Below are 15,732 nucleotides of genomic sequence, written 5' to 3'. Positions count from 1 at the left end.
GAGTTGAGATTGCACCATTGCATTCCAGTCTGGGAGACAGAGCAAGACTCCGTCTCAAAAAAAAAAAAAAAAAATCCACTACATTTGGTGAGATTCAGGACAAGCCAAGGAAGCCAATGCAAAGCATTTCCTCCCAGGAGGTAACAATTAAAGAAAACATTTTATGGCGGAAAAGATTAAAACGAGTATGCAGTGCCTTTTTAATCTGAGATAGTGTTATTTCTGTTAATTCAAGGAAGTGACTCAACTTTCAGGTGTGGAAACCTTAGCTTCTTCACACAAAGTTATAGACAGCTGGAGCTCAAGAATAGAATTGCTAAATTTACTAAATTGGCTAGAAAATCTTTCAGACTCTACTGAGAAATGTCTGTCTACTTTGCCCAGGTCTTTCCTTGTTGGAATGCTCTTAGGCAGAATGGCTGAAAAGAATGAACCAGGACACCAGTGAACCGAGGGAAGAATGAAGAATGGAAGCAGATCTCTTCTGACTTGGACAAAAGGAGCTAGCCAGTGGCATAGCACAGTCTCCCATTCCTTTGAAATCCAGAATATATCCACAGTATTCAGTGAAACTACAAGTGGATAGAGCTGAGGGGCTATGAATATTTGTGGAAAGAGATAAGAGTTTATTTTGATACAATGGTGACAATCATGATGACAGCTGTCTGTCTGCCTCAGTGTGGCTTTAAGTGATTGGGTTGTCCCTGCTAAAGAATCAGTGTCTCCCAGCATTCTGTTCACAATAGTACAAGATGGGAAATTCAATAAGAGCCCAGGACTAATCTCATGGAAAAACCCCTCTAATTTGGACATTTTCAACAACCATGTCAACACCAAAATTTTTCAGGACTTAGGAAAATTAGATCACATTATCTTACTCTATTAAGCATTTATCTGTATATTCATTAGTGTTAACTACCAGACATTTGGTTATTATATTCCATCTTCACCATTTAGGCTACATAGCATTAGAAATTCAATGAAGAAAATTTAAAAACTCTTTTTGTACTTGAGACTAAAGTTTTATTTAACATATACAGTTATTTTGCTTTATTGTTAAAATTTTTTATTCCAATTTTCTTCCAAATTTTTGGCATACTGGAACCCTAGACTTCCACAGTTGAAGGTATAGATGACTTTTAAATTAAATAACGGTGATACAGGCAATTTTTAAAACTTTTGACAAATTGGCATTTCATGTAATTGAATCTGATCTCAAATATGTATTCCCTAAGAGAAATGGTGTAATTTTGATGCATGTGCTTGTTTTATTTTTATAAAGAATTTAAATTATTTATTCTTGGAAACATTGAACATTTCCTCTCAGTTCTGCATAATCCCTGGATCATAGGGCTTTGTGAAAACCCACTCATATTGAAGACAAGCTGCCATTTAAGTAGTTCAAATGAATGCTAAACTTATTCCACAAGTGGCTATAATATATTCCAAAAAAGATGTTGGCTGCACTGAGCTATAATTTTTGTCTTTTGAGTGGAATGATTAAGATCGAGTAAGTGTATAGCCATTTAATTGCCAAGAAAAATAGTTACCTACATTGTGAGCCTCTGTCCTCCCAGTTATCCAAGTGAATTAACAACTAAAATAGTACTGGAAACTCGTTGTAAAGCAGTTTTCAAAATTCTATGCTGGGAACTATGTTTTGGTTACCAGCCCAGCCCACAGACAGATAGGTAATAAGGTTTCTGTGGCTTTCTTCAACCAAGAGGTTGATTCTACCGACCTGTTGAAATGCCAGAAGTTATCTCCACTGTCTCTTTCAGTATAATGGCTTTCCTCATCAAATACCATTTAAAATATGAATATATTACTTCAGTGAGGAGCTAACTCAATTAACACCATGTATATTATCAAATAAGTACAATCATAAACACATGTATTAAGGTTATATATTAGACCCCTCCTCGGAGAAGCTTACTCTCTAGAGGAAAATAGGACCAGAGGGTAACTAGCAGGGGAGAAGAAATTAGAGAGTGACGGCAAAACCAGATTTAACTACATAGTCCTGAAAAGCTAAGAGCTAAGAGTTTAAGCTAATACTAGACTCTGGGATATGGAGAGAGGAAAGGAGAAAAGATAGGGCTGAAGGTAAAGGGGATGAACTGTAACTCAATTAGTGAATGAAATATTTATTGCATTTAGTGCCTACCAATATAGCACACTTAGTCTTAGATATCTACAAAATTTGGACAAGTATGAGACTGTATCCACAAAGAATTTTCTTTATGATGTAGCCTCAGGCTGGTTTCTCACAGATGAGACAAGTTTGCAGTGAATTTTACTATTTCAATAATAAAATTCTTTGGATGGAATCCAAGGCAGATTTGCCCTTGCTGAATCAGTTTCCCATTTGTTAAAGAGATGCTCCAGAGTATAGCAAATGCACTCTTGGTCACTCAAAACTTCAACAGATACCAACAAATTCCGGAGCCACTAACCTTGAATATGACTTTTAATATTAGCACTTTTCTTAAATTAATGTCAAAATTTTGTATATTGTGGAATTGTTTTACTGAAATACAAGTTACATTTCATCATCAGTTTTCATGATGCAAACAAGAAACTAATGTTCAAAATTTGCTAATGTATTTATTGTAAATTCTTAAAACATTCTTCACTCCAGTACAGCAATTCATTTATGAAGATTCATAAGAAAAATGTATGTTAGTCTTACTCAGAGTAACTAATTTGCTTTTATTTTATTGATGTTATGAAACATGACATTAATTTTGTTCCCTTCTTTGTTTCCACTATTAGGTAACTCAGAAACAAACTGTCTTCCTACCTGATGTGCAGAACATATGGCATGCATTTTTATGCATTTACCTTGTACATAACTTTGTTTCTTATCAATAAATTTTTTTTATTTTTGTTGCAATAGTTTTCTGTTATATTTTTTATCCTGATATGTATTTTTTTTCTTGATATATCCTATTTTACCCTGATATATATGTCCTGCAAATACAAATAAACACACACATATAATGTGCTCAATTGTAAACATTAATATAAGAAAAATATAAATACCAAGATTCACATTCAGTATTAATGACTTGTAAATTTGCTCGTAACTATCAGTTTAGTTGTTGAGTGACTAAACTGTGTATAGGTATGCATATACAAATACATATACATAGACACATATATGCATATTCATAGATAATTGAGAGATTTGTTATCATATCACTCATCTTTCTGAGAACAATACAAGTTGTTCTTAATATTTTACAATTTTATTACAAATAACACTACAGCCAATATCAACTGACTACTAGGTATGATAAAGCAATATAATGGTGCTTCTCACTAGTTCAGTCATGTGAAGGTTTGTTAAGTGATTTGTATACATACCAAACAAGAATGTTAAAGCAGTTTTCTTTTTTCACATTCGATGGTGAAGGTGGGATTTTCTTGTTATTATTTCTTATGGAAGACAAAAGTGCTTTTACTACATAGATTTTACTTAATTTCTCAACACATTTAATATTTGTTAATGTTATAAAAATGGAATTATAACTTTCATCACATAGCAAAATTTATTTTAAGGAAGCAAAATCCCAAACACACACAAAAAAATTTATTTATTATAATTTTATCCTTCTTATTCTAACCTAAACACAGTATCTGAAATAATAAAACAATACCCTAGGAAATGAGATTTGGTATTTAAAGTTTTCATTGACTATTTCTTCAGCCTATGGATGTATTTGTTATATAAAGTTAATAGGGAAATATATAAAGTCTTTAATTATTATTAAAATACTTTTTACAAATAATGTTGTGTCAATCAGGACAGAAAAAATTATGCCTTCCTAATGAATAACCCCCACGTCTCAATAATTTCAATCAAATAAAGTTTATATTTTATGTCCAATGTGGATCAACTGGAGTCACTCCCCATTATAACTATTAGAGACTTGAAATGGCTGAGGTTCCATCTGGACCACAAACCACATACAGTTATCAAACACTTGAAATGTGGCTAGTTGGAATTGCAATGTGCTCTAAATGTAAAATAGCGGATATCAATGACTTAATCACCAAAATTAAATAAAAGTTTTCAATTATAATTATATGGATTACATGTTGAAATGATAATATTTGAGAAATATTGGTGAAGTGTAATATATTATTAAAATTAATGTAAACTTTTTTTCTTTTTTAAATGTGGCTACTAGAAAATTTAAAATTACCTAAGTGGTTTATATTATATGTCATTTGAGCAGTGATTATTCAGATATCACTTGCATGAACTCCAAAGCAGGAGGAAGAGAATGTAGCAAATTATGCACAGTTTCTACCGGAAAACAACACTCACCATTTCCAGTTACATTGCAATGGTGAAAGAGACTCATAAAACCATGCATAAGTTCATGGGGCTAAAGGAATAGAGAAATACAGACCTACTCTGTGTTTAGAAGGCAAGTAACTTTAAATGACTTCAATATACAGTCATCCTTAGATATTCATGGGGGATTGGTTCCAGGACCCCTCTTGGATACCAAAATCCTCATATGCTCAAGTCCCTTATATAAGATGGTAAAGTATTTGCATATAACCTACGCACATATACTTTAAATCATCTTTAGATCATTTATACTATCTGGTACAACAAATTCCATGTAGATAGTTGTTACAGTATATTGTTTTTATTTGTAGTATTTGTTATTGTTGCATTATTATTTTACATTTTTTTCAAATACTTTTAATCCATGTTGGTTGAATTCATACTTTTAGAACACAATATGGAAGGCTGACTGTATTCTCTCATGATTGCAATGTACATCCTTAATCTGTGTGTACAACTTTATAAGCATATAAACAACATCTTTTTTTAAGTTATTTTCTTCTTTTAAACTTTTAGGTTTGGGGGTACATGTGAAGTCTTGTTATGTAGATAAACATGTGTCACGGGAGTTTGTTGTACATATTATGACATAGCCCAAGCATTAAGCTCAGTTTCCAATAGTTATTTTCTGCTCCTCTCCTTTTCTTCTTCTTCTCTCCTAAAGTAGACCCCTGTGTCTGTTGTTTTCTTCTTGTGTTCATAAGTTCTTATCAAAAAACATTTTTTAAAATTCCATTTTAATTACTCTAGTGCTTACCACACTATTCCTAGCCTTGATTTCCTAGCTTTGATTTATATAATTCCAGCAAACTAGACTACTTCTTTGAATAATCTTATAAATAACAGTACATAGATGGTTCTTACAGGAGGATGGAGACACCAAAAAGGATTTTGTTAATGTTTCTGAAAAATAAGGGGCAGAAGAAGAGAAGCATGAGTGACAAAGAGAAAAAGAAAAGAAAAAAAAGAAATGGAAAGTTCTAGTATCCTTTAAGGAAAGATAGCAACACCCAGGCTTTTGGGGAGAGTTTACTCATCAAAATGTTCTTCAAAAGAGAAGGAGAGAACAACTTAAGAATTCTGATTAGCAAAATGTTCTACCTCATTACATTAGTAACTTGATTTCCTCCTTTGATGATTGTAGAACTTTAAATTGTTCTTTTAGCTCACAAGCTTTGCCAGGTGTGTCTAGAGCAAATAAATTCCTTACATTTATTTTGCCTTATATGTAGTAAAAGTTCTTAAGCTCTTCTCTCAGTTCCAGAATTTATCTTCTGATTTGTCTGTATCTCTTCTCTTATTGCTTTTCTCCAAAAAGCACCTAAAATTCTAATAATATTGGTTCTTTATGTTTATGTATATGTTATCTTCATGCCTTGTTTTTTCCTCACACAAAAAGCAAAACCATATGTTATTTTCACACCTCTTTTTTTCTCGCTATTAAGATTGAAGTTTGTTGTAATTCATCTACAATTCTGAATTTAGTTTTCTGCAGTTTGAATTCTACTTTCTATTGCTTGCAATTTTGATTTTAATTACACAATTACTCTCATGGCTTTCTTGCAACACCTTCAAAATTTTTTTTATATAATTGCTTTTTTATTTTCAATTACTTTTTTTGTTTCTGTGTAGAGCAACACTATCCACTAGGACCTCATGCAATAACAGAAATGTTCCACATCTGTTATGTCCAATACAGTAGCCACTAGCCACATGTGGCTATAGTGTACTTGAAATGGCACTGGTAGGACTGAGAAAATGAATTTTTAATTGTTCTTAGTTTGAGTTAATTTAAATTTAGATAGCCAGTTGTAGACAGCGCTAATGTCAAATACATGCTATCTCAAAAACTAACAATGTTGAAAATGTACTTTTTTTTGTGCTCTTTTGGTAAATTATGTTCAGAGTTATGCTCTCACATTGCTTGTTTTGAAAGATATTGCTGTCATCTGGATATTTTGTTATAGCCTCTACATGGAATATTTCAATTTAATCATCCTCGAATAGGGAAGAAGTTTCCAGATCTAGTATTTGCCAAGAGACAAGTATAGGTTTGTTTTTTTACTTTGTTCACTGTCTTCTTATCAGTCTGTGGAAGCCACTCAGACTTTAAGTGATAAGATGTACAACTGGTTATAATGGGATAATATCTACCCAGATTCCAATGGCTAAATTTAGTCTGTACTCATTCAATATGTTCCAATGAAATATATTAGGATATTTTTAAATTCCACTATCTAATCACTGATGCTCAAATTCATGAAATGCATGAAAACTATAATTTCCAACATATAGATTCTTCAGGTTTCTACTCTCCTCTAGAATAATTAATATATCTCTACAGCAGTTATTACACTGGGGTTAAACCTTCTGAAGTACAATATATCACTTTTGGTTCACCTCCCCAGATCCACATCCCAGCTACCAACTGTGCTGATTTCTGGGAGTCAGTATTCTGATAGCTCCTGAGTCCTTTGGACATGACCCTAGAAATTATTTTTGCCTTTTTATGTGACAAGATTTTCAAAAGTTCATATTGAATACTTCTTGCTGTAGAGCTGGAATCATGAATCTCCAAGAAACTGTGATTTCCTTTGGTGAGAATTGGTATGTAGGATGCTCATTGTTATTACATTCACATTGTGTCCTGTCCTTTTCAGTGGATAAAACTACAAATAATTATTTGCTTTACATACACAATAGCTGTTACAACAGCCAGCCAACACTTCCATCAACAATACAAATACTAAAATATATGATTTGTTTTTATTTTTTTATCTTAATATATTCCACCAAGACTATACAGTTACTCCATTGCATTTTAAAGTTGCTAGAAATAGTGCCTAAGTGTGAGGCTATGTTACCCTGAGTACACAGCAAGATCCATGTGTTTGATTTTATTTCTATTTTCAGTTCTCTCTTTAAAATTTGTATTTTAAAATTATGTAAAACATAACACCTTGGGAAAAAGCTATCTGTGACAAACCCACAGCCAACATTATACTTAATAAGGAAAAGCTGAAAGCATTCCCCCTGATAACTGGAACAAGACAAATATGCTCACTTTTCACCACTTCTATTCAACATAGTGCTGGAAGTACTAGGCAGAGCAATCAGACAAGCAAAAGAAATAAAGGGCATCCAAATCACTAAAGACGAAGTCAAACTGTCACTCTTCACCAATGATATAATTATTTACCTAGAAAGTCCTAAAGACTCATCCAAAAGGCTCCTGGATCTGATAAATTCAGTAAAATTTCAGGATACAGAATCAATGTACACAAATTAGTAGCACTGCTATACACCAAGAGTGATCAAGCTGAGAATCAAATCAAGAACTCACCCCCCTTTACAATGGCTGCAAAAAAGTTATGTGCTTAGGAAGATACCTAACCAATGAGGTAAAAGATCTCTACAAAAAAAAAAAAAAACACACACACACAAAAAAAACTTCAAAACAGTGCTGAAAGAAATTGCAGACAACACAAACAAATGAAAATATATTTGTGATGGTTAATAGTGAGTGTCAATTTGATTGGATTGAGGGGTACAAAATATTGAGCCTGGGTGTGTCTATGAGGGTGTTGTCAACGGAGATCAACATTTGAGTCAGTGGGCTGGGGAACACAGACTCACCCTTAATTTGGTTGAGTGCAATCTAATCAGCTGCCAGCCTGGCCAGAATAAAAAACAACAGAAGAACATGAAAAGAACAGACTAGCCTCCAGCCCATATATTTCTCCCATGATGAATGCTTCCTGCCCTCAAACATTGGCCTCCACGTTCTTCAGTGTTGGGCCTTGGAATAGCTTCCTTGTTCTCAGTTTGCAGATGGCCTATCATGGGACATTGTAATCATATGAGTTAATACTCCTAAATAAACTCCTCTTTATATATACATTTACCCTATTAGTTTCTGTCCCTCTAAAGGACCCTGACTAATACAGATTTTGGTACCAGGAGTGGTTCTAGAGGAACATAATATTAAGGATGGAATTATTTCATTTGTTTTGGGGTTTCTGGAGTCGGTTTCTTAATGATTAGATCCAAAAATGCTAAAGGACCCTACTTCTAATAGTATGGAGAACACTGATAGTCTTTGGCATAAACTGTTTAGATAGTTATGCAAAATAAATACATCTGACACTTCTGATTCACTGCTTGTGAGAGGCACGGAGTTTAGTGACTCTGCATAATACCTTTGACCATATCTGTAGAACGAAGGAACACAAGGAAGTTGACTCATTACTCCTAAGTTCACTGGACAAAGTGATGAAAGAAAAGGATGAACTCAGGGATTCACTCTCCCAGCTTCAGAAGCAGATACTGAACCTCAAATCTGCTAAGGTTGCCCTGAGTGAGAGTCTTATTTCTTGTAGAGAAAGAGCTGAAATTGTGGAAAATCAGACACAAGCTCTTATCATGCTAATGGCTGACCTGCAATGAAAGGTGCATGCACAGCCTCACAAGCTGTCTACTATTAAAGTGAGGGCCTTGATGGGAAAAGAATGGGACCCTGCAACTTGAAATGAGGGTGTGTGGGAAGACACTGAGCTTGTAAATTCTGATGAACGTTTTTACCAGAAGAAACATCTTCCCCATCCACAGTAGTGACAACATCCTCTCCCCATCCCTAGCTGCCATCAACCTTTCCACCTTTGTCTAAGGAGAAAAATCATCCTGTGCTGCCTGAGGCAAGAGGGATGGCCTCCCCTGAGGCAATTGCCAGGTAAGACAATGTTGATTCTCCTCAGGACCTACCCCCAAGACCCCTATTTGCTTCTAGATCTACAACTAGACTAAAGTCCCAGTGAGCCCTTAAAGGTGAGGTTCAGAGTGTGACCCATGAGTAGGTGTGTTACATTTGAAAAGACCTACTTGAGTTTTCTAATTTATTTCAGCAGAAATCTGGATAACAGCCATAAGAATGGATATTAAACATGTGGGATAATGGTAGAAGAAACAGAGTTGGATCAGGCTGAATTTATTGATTTGCGACCATGAAGTAGGGATTCTTCATGTAATGTTGCAGCTTGGGGAGTTAAAAAAAAGTTCTAATTGTTTATTTGCTTGGTTGGCTGAAATATGGATTAAAAGATGACCCACTATGAGCCAGCTGGAAATACCTGATCTCCCTTGGTTTAATATACAGTAGAGGAAAAGATCCAAAGACTTACAGAGATTGAGATGCCGGAGTGGATTAGTCACTTTAGATCTACTCATCCCAGCTGGGAAGGTCCAGAAGATACATTCTTGACCCATGCTTTAAGAAATAGATTTAGGGACACAGCACATGCATCTTTGAAGAGGCCCATAATTGCTCTTCTCTGTATGTCAGATCTAACACTGGGAAGTTACTCAGCTACAAAATTTAAATGCAATGGGAATAATTGGATACCAAGATGGCAGGGGCCAAGTGGTGGCACTCAACCATCAAAGGCAAGGTGGACATAGCTACTGTAATGGACAGCAGAGGCAAAGCAGCAATCAGACTAGTCTGACTTGTGTAGAGCTCTGGCATCGGCTAATTAATCATGGTGTTCCTATGTGTGAAATTGACAGGAAGCCTGCTGTATTCCTACTTAATTTATATAAGCAGAAAACTTCCAGGTTGAGTGGACAAAAGTCTAATTTGAATGATAAAAACAGAGGGTAACAGTCCCTCAATCAATTTCCAGACTTGAGCCAGACCCAGACCCCTTGAATGAAGAGGCCAGGTCCCCTTGAGGAAGGACCCCACTACACTACTGACAATTTATGTTGTTAAGCTCTCTCCCATCTTTCCCCAAGGAGACTTCCAGCCTTTTACCAGGGTAACTGTGCACTGGGAAAAGGGAAATAATGAGACATTTTAGGGACTACTGGACACTGGCTCTAAGCTGATATTGATTCCAGGGGACCCAAAACGTCATTGTGATCCTTCAGTTTAAGTAGGGTCTTATGGAGGTTAGGTAACTAACAGAGTTTTAGCTCACATCTGACTTACAGTGGGTCCAGCAGGTCCCTCGATTCATTCTGTGGTCATTTCCCCAGTGTCAGCATGCATAATTGGCATAGACATACTTAGAAGCTGGCAGAACCCCCACATTGGCCCTCTGACTGGCAGGGTGAGGGCTAATACGGTGGGAAAGTCCAAGTGGAAACAATTAGAGCTGCCTCTACGTAGAAAATAGTAAGCCAAAAACAATATCTCATCCCTAGAGGGACTATGGAAATCAGTGCCACTACCAAGGACTTGAAAGATGCAAGGGGTGATTCCCACCAAAATTCATCCAACTCTCCTATTTTGCCTGTGCAGAAGACGGATCTTGGAGAAGGACAGTGAATTATCATAAGCTAACCAAGTGGTGACTCCAATTGCAACTGCTATATCAGATCTGGTTTCATTTTTGAGCAAATTAACACATCTACTGGTACCTGGTATGCAGCCATTGATTTGGCAAATGCCTTTTTCTCCATTTCTGTCCATAAGACCCACCAGAAGCAATTTGCCTTCAGATGGCAAAACTAGCAATATACCTTTACTGTCCTATCTCAGGGGTATATTAACTCCCTGACTTTGTCATAATCTTATTCAGAGAAACCCTGATTGCTTTTTGCTTCCACAAGATATCACACTGGTCCATTACATTGTTGACATTATGCTGATTGGATCCAGTGATCAAGAAGTAGCAAACACACTGGACTTATTAATGAGACGTTTACATGCCATAAGATGCAAAATAAATCCAACTATTCAGGGACCTTCTACCTTAGTAAAATTCTTAGGGGACTGTGGAGGTATTCCTTCTAAGGGAAAGGACCAGCTGCTGCATTTGGCCCCTCCTACATTCAAGAAAGAGGCACAATGTCTAGTGGGCCTATTTGGATTTTGGAGGCAACACATTCCTCATTTGGGTGTGTTACTCTAGCTCATTTATCAAGTGACCTGAAAGACTGCCAGTTTTGATGGGGGTCCAAAACAGAAGAAGCCTCTGCAACAGGGCCAGGCTGCTGTGCAAGCTGCTCTGCCAGTTGGGCATGTGACCCAGCAGATCCCTTGGTGCTAGAGGTGTCAGTAGCAGATCCAGATGCTGTTTGGAGCCTTTGGCAGTTTCCCATAGTTGAATCAGAGTGGAGGCCTCTAGGATTTTGAAGCAAGGCCCTGCCATCTTTTGCAGATAGCTACTTTTTTTTTTTTTTTTTTTTTTTGGAAGATAGCTCTTGGCCTGTGAGTGGGCTTTGGTGGAAACTGAACGTTTGACTATAGGTCATCAAGTCACCATGTGATCTGAACTGCCTACCATGAACTGGGTGCTTTCTGACTCAAATAGCCATAAAGTGGGTCATGCACAGCAGCATTTTATCATCAAATAGAAGTGGTCTATACATGATGGAACTCAAGCAGGTCCTGAAGGCACAAGTAAGTTACATGAGGAAGTGGCTCAAATGCCCATGTTCTCCACTCCTGCCACCCTGCCTTCTCTCCTCCAACTTGCATTGATGGCCTCGTGGGGAGTTCCCCATGATCAGTTGACAGAGAAAGAGAAGATGAGGGCCTGGTTCACAGATGGTTCTGCCTGATGTGCAGTCATCACCCAAAAGTGGACAGCTGCAGCACTAAATCCCCATTTCCAGGACATCTCTGAAGGACAGCAGTGAAATTAAATCTTCCCAGTAGGCAGAACTTTGAGCAGTACACCTGGTTGTACACTTTGCATGGAAGGAGAAATCACCAGATGCATGATTACATACTGATTCATGGGCTATAGCCAATGGTTTGGCTGGATGGTTGGGGACTTGGAAAAAGCATAATTAAAAAATTGTTGACAAAGAAATTTGGGGAAGAGGTATGTAGATGGGCCTCTCTGAGTGGACAAAAACTGTGAAGATATTTGTATCCCATGTGAGTGCTCACCGAAGGGTGACCTCAGCAGAAGAGGATTTTAATAATCAAGTGGATAGGATGACTCTCTGTGGACCTCACTCAGCCTCTTTCCCTCTTTCCCCAGCCACTTCTTCCTCTCCCCGAGGCTAACCTGGCTACAGTCACTGCTGAGTGCCCAATTTGCCAACAGCAGAGATCAACACTGAGACTTGGATATGGCACCATTCCTTGGGGTGATCAGCCAGCTACTTGGTGGCAGATTGATTATATTAGACCTCTTCCATCATGGAAAGGACAGAGAGTGTCCTCACTGAAATAGACACTTTCTCCAGATATGAGTTTGCCTATCCTGCATGCAATGCTTCTGCTAAGACTACCATCTATGTACTCATAGAATGCCTTATTGACCATTGCAGTATTCCACACAGCTTTGCCTCTGACCAAGGAATTCACTTTATGGATAAAGAAGTGTGACAGTGGTCTCAGGCTCATGAAATTCACTGGTCTTACTAGGTTATCCATCATTCTGAAGAAGCTGGATTGACAGAATGGTGGAATGGCCTTTTGAAGTCATAATTATAATGTCAATTAGGTGACAGTACTTTGCAGGGCTAGGGCAAAGTTCTCCAGAAAGCCACGTAAGCTCTGAATCAGAGTCTGATATATGACAGGATTCATGGGTCCAGAAATCAAGGGTGGAGGTGGAAGTGGCATCACTCTCCATCACCCCTAGTGATTCACTAGCAAAATTTTGCTTTCTGTTCCCATGACATTACATTCTGCTGGCCTAGAGGTCTCAGTTTCAGAGGGAGGAACACTGCCACCAGGAGACACAACAACAATTCCATTAAACTGGAAGTTAAAACTGCCACCAGGACACTTTGGGCTTCTCCTACCTTTAAGTCAACAGCCTAAAAAGGTAGTTACAGTGTTGGCTGGGGTGACTGACCCAGACTATCAAGATGAAATCAGTCTACTACTCCACAATGCAGGTAAGAAAGAGTATGTGTGGAATACAGGAGATCCCTTGTGGCATCTCTCAGTATTACCATCCTCTGTGACTAAGGTCAATGGGAAGCTACAACATCCCAATCCAGGCAGGACTACAAATGGACCAGACCCTTCAGGAATGACGGTTTGGGTCACACCACTTGGGAAAAAACCATGACATGCTGAGGTACTTGCTGAAGGCAAAGGGAATACAGAATGGGTAATAGAAAAAGGTAGTCATCAATAGCAGCTCTGAGCAGTTGCAAAAACAAGGAGTATAATTGTCATGATTATTTCTTCCTTCTTTTGTTAAAAACATATTTGTGCATGTATACACTTGTACTAAGAAAATATCTTCATTTTATTGCATTTCTTTTTTCTTTATCATGTGATATAAGATTTATTGACTTTATATTAGCATTTAAGTGTTGTTACCTTTATGTAATAGCATTTGGATTGGGGATTGGTGCATTTCTGTTTGTATGAAAGATAGTTGTATTATGTTAGGCATAATATAACCTTATTATTGTGTTTATTTGAAGATTATGTATCAACTTGATTGGCTAGAAGGATACAGAGTATTGATCCTAGGTGACTGTGTTTCCAAAGGAGATTAACATTTGAGTTAATGTTAATTAACTGGGGAAGGCAGACCCACCCTTTATCTGGGTGGGCACCATCTAATCAGCTGCCACCTTGGCCAAAATAAAAACTAGGCAGAAGAACACGAAAAGACTAGACCAGCTTAGCCTCCCAGCCTACATTTTTCTCCCATACTGGATATTTCCTTCCCTTGAACACTGGACTCCAAATTCTTCAGCATTGGGCCTCAGACTAGCTTCCTTCCTCCTCAGCTTGCAGATAGTCTACTGTGGGACTTTGTGATTACGTGAGTTAATACTCCTTAATAAACTCATCTCTATATATACATGTATCCTATTCATTTTTGTCTTTTTGAGAACTCTGACTAATACAACATTCCATGTTCATGAATGGGTAAAATCAATATTGTGAAAATGACTATAGTGCCAAAACAATCTACAAATTTAATGCAATTCCCATCAAAATAATATCATTTTTCACAGGTCAAGAAAAAAGCAATCCTGAAATTCATATGGAACCAAAAAAGAGCCCGCATAGCCAAAGGAAGTCTAACCAAAAAGAACAAATTTGAAGGTATCACATTACCTGACTAAACTATACTACAAGGTTATAGTCACCAAACCAGCATGGTACTGGTATAACAATACACACATTGACAAATGGAACAAAATACAAAGTATCCAGAAATGAAGTCAAATATTTACAGCCAACTGATCTTTAACAAAGCAAACAAAAACATAAAGTGGGGAAAGGACACCCTATTCAACAAATATTGCTGGGATAATTGGCAAGCCACATGTAGAAGAATAAAACTGGATTCTCATCTCTCACCTTATATAAAAGTCAACTCAAGATTCATCAGAGACTTAATTCTAAGACCTGAAACTACAACAAACCTAGAATATAATCAAAGAAACCTGTCTAGACATTGGCTTAGGCAAAGACTTTATGAACAAGAACTCAAAATCAAATGCAACAAAAATAAAGACAAATAAATGAAACAATAAAACTAAAAAGCACAGCAAAAGAAACAATTAGCAGAGTAAACAGGCAACCCACAGAGTGAAAGAACATCTTCCAAAAAAGGACAAATATCCAGAATCTATGAAGAACTCAAACAAAATAGCAAGAATAAAAGCAAACAATTCCATCAAAAAATGGGCTAAGAACATGAATAGGCAATATTCAAAAGAAGATTTTCAAATGATCAATAAACATGAAAAATACTTAACTTTACTAATGATGAAGGAAATGCAAATCAAAACTACCATACAATAACATCTTACTCCTGCAAGAATGGCCATAATAAAAAAAATAATAGATGTTGGTGTGGGTGTGGTAAAAATGGAACACTTTTATACTGGTGGTGGGAACATAAACTATTACAACCACTATGGAAAACAGTATGGAGGTTTCTTAAGGAACTAAAAGTACATCTACCATTTGAACCAGCAATGCCACTACTGGGTATCAACCTAGAGGAAAAGAAGTCATTATATGAAAAAGACACTTGCACGTACAAGTTTATAGCAGCAAAATTTGCAATTGCAAAAATATGAAACCAGCCAAAATGTCCATTAATCAACGAGTGGATAAAGAAAATGTGGTGTATTTATATATATAAAATATATACCATGGGATACCACTCAGCCATAATATGAAATTAAATAATGATATTCGCAGTAACCTGGATGGAGTTAGAGACCATTATTCTAAGTAAAGTAACTCAGGAATGGAAACCCAAACATTGTATGTTCTCACTTATATATGGAACTAAGCTATGAGGATGTAAATGCATAAGAATGATGCAATGGACTCTGAGGACTTGGGGGGAAAGGTGGCAGGTGGATGAGCTATAAAAGACTATACATTGAGTACAGTGTACACTATTTAGGTAAAGTGTGCA

Source organism: Sapajus apella, unplaced genomic scaffold (assembly GCF_009761245.1).
Source record: "Sapajus apella isolate SASKATOON/1434 unplaced genomic scaffold, GSC_monkey_1.0 scaffold7, whole genome shotgun sequence".
Classification (NCBI taxonomy): Eukaryota; Metazoa; Chordata; class Mammalia; order Primates; family Cebidae; genus Sapajus; species Sapajus apella.
Note: the sequence above shows the minus strand (reverse complement) of the source record.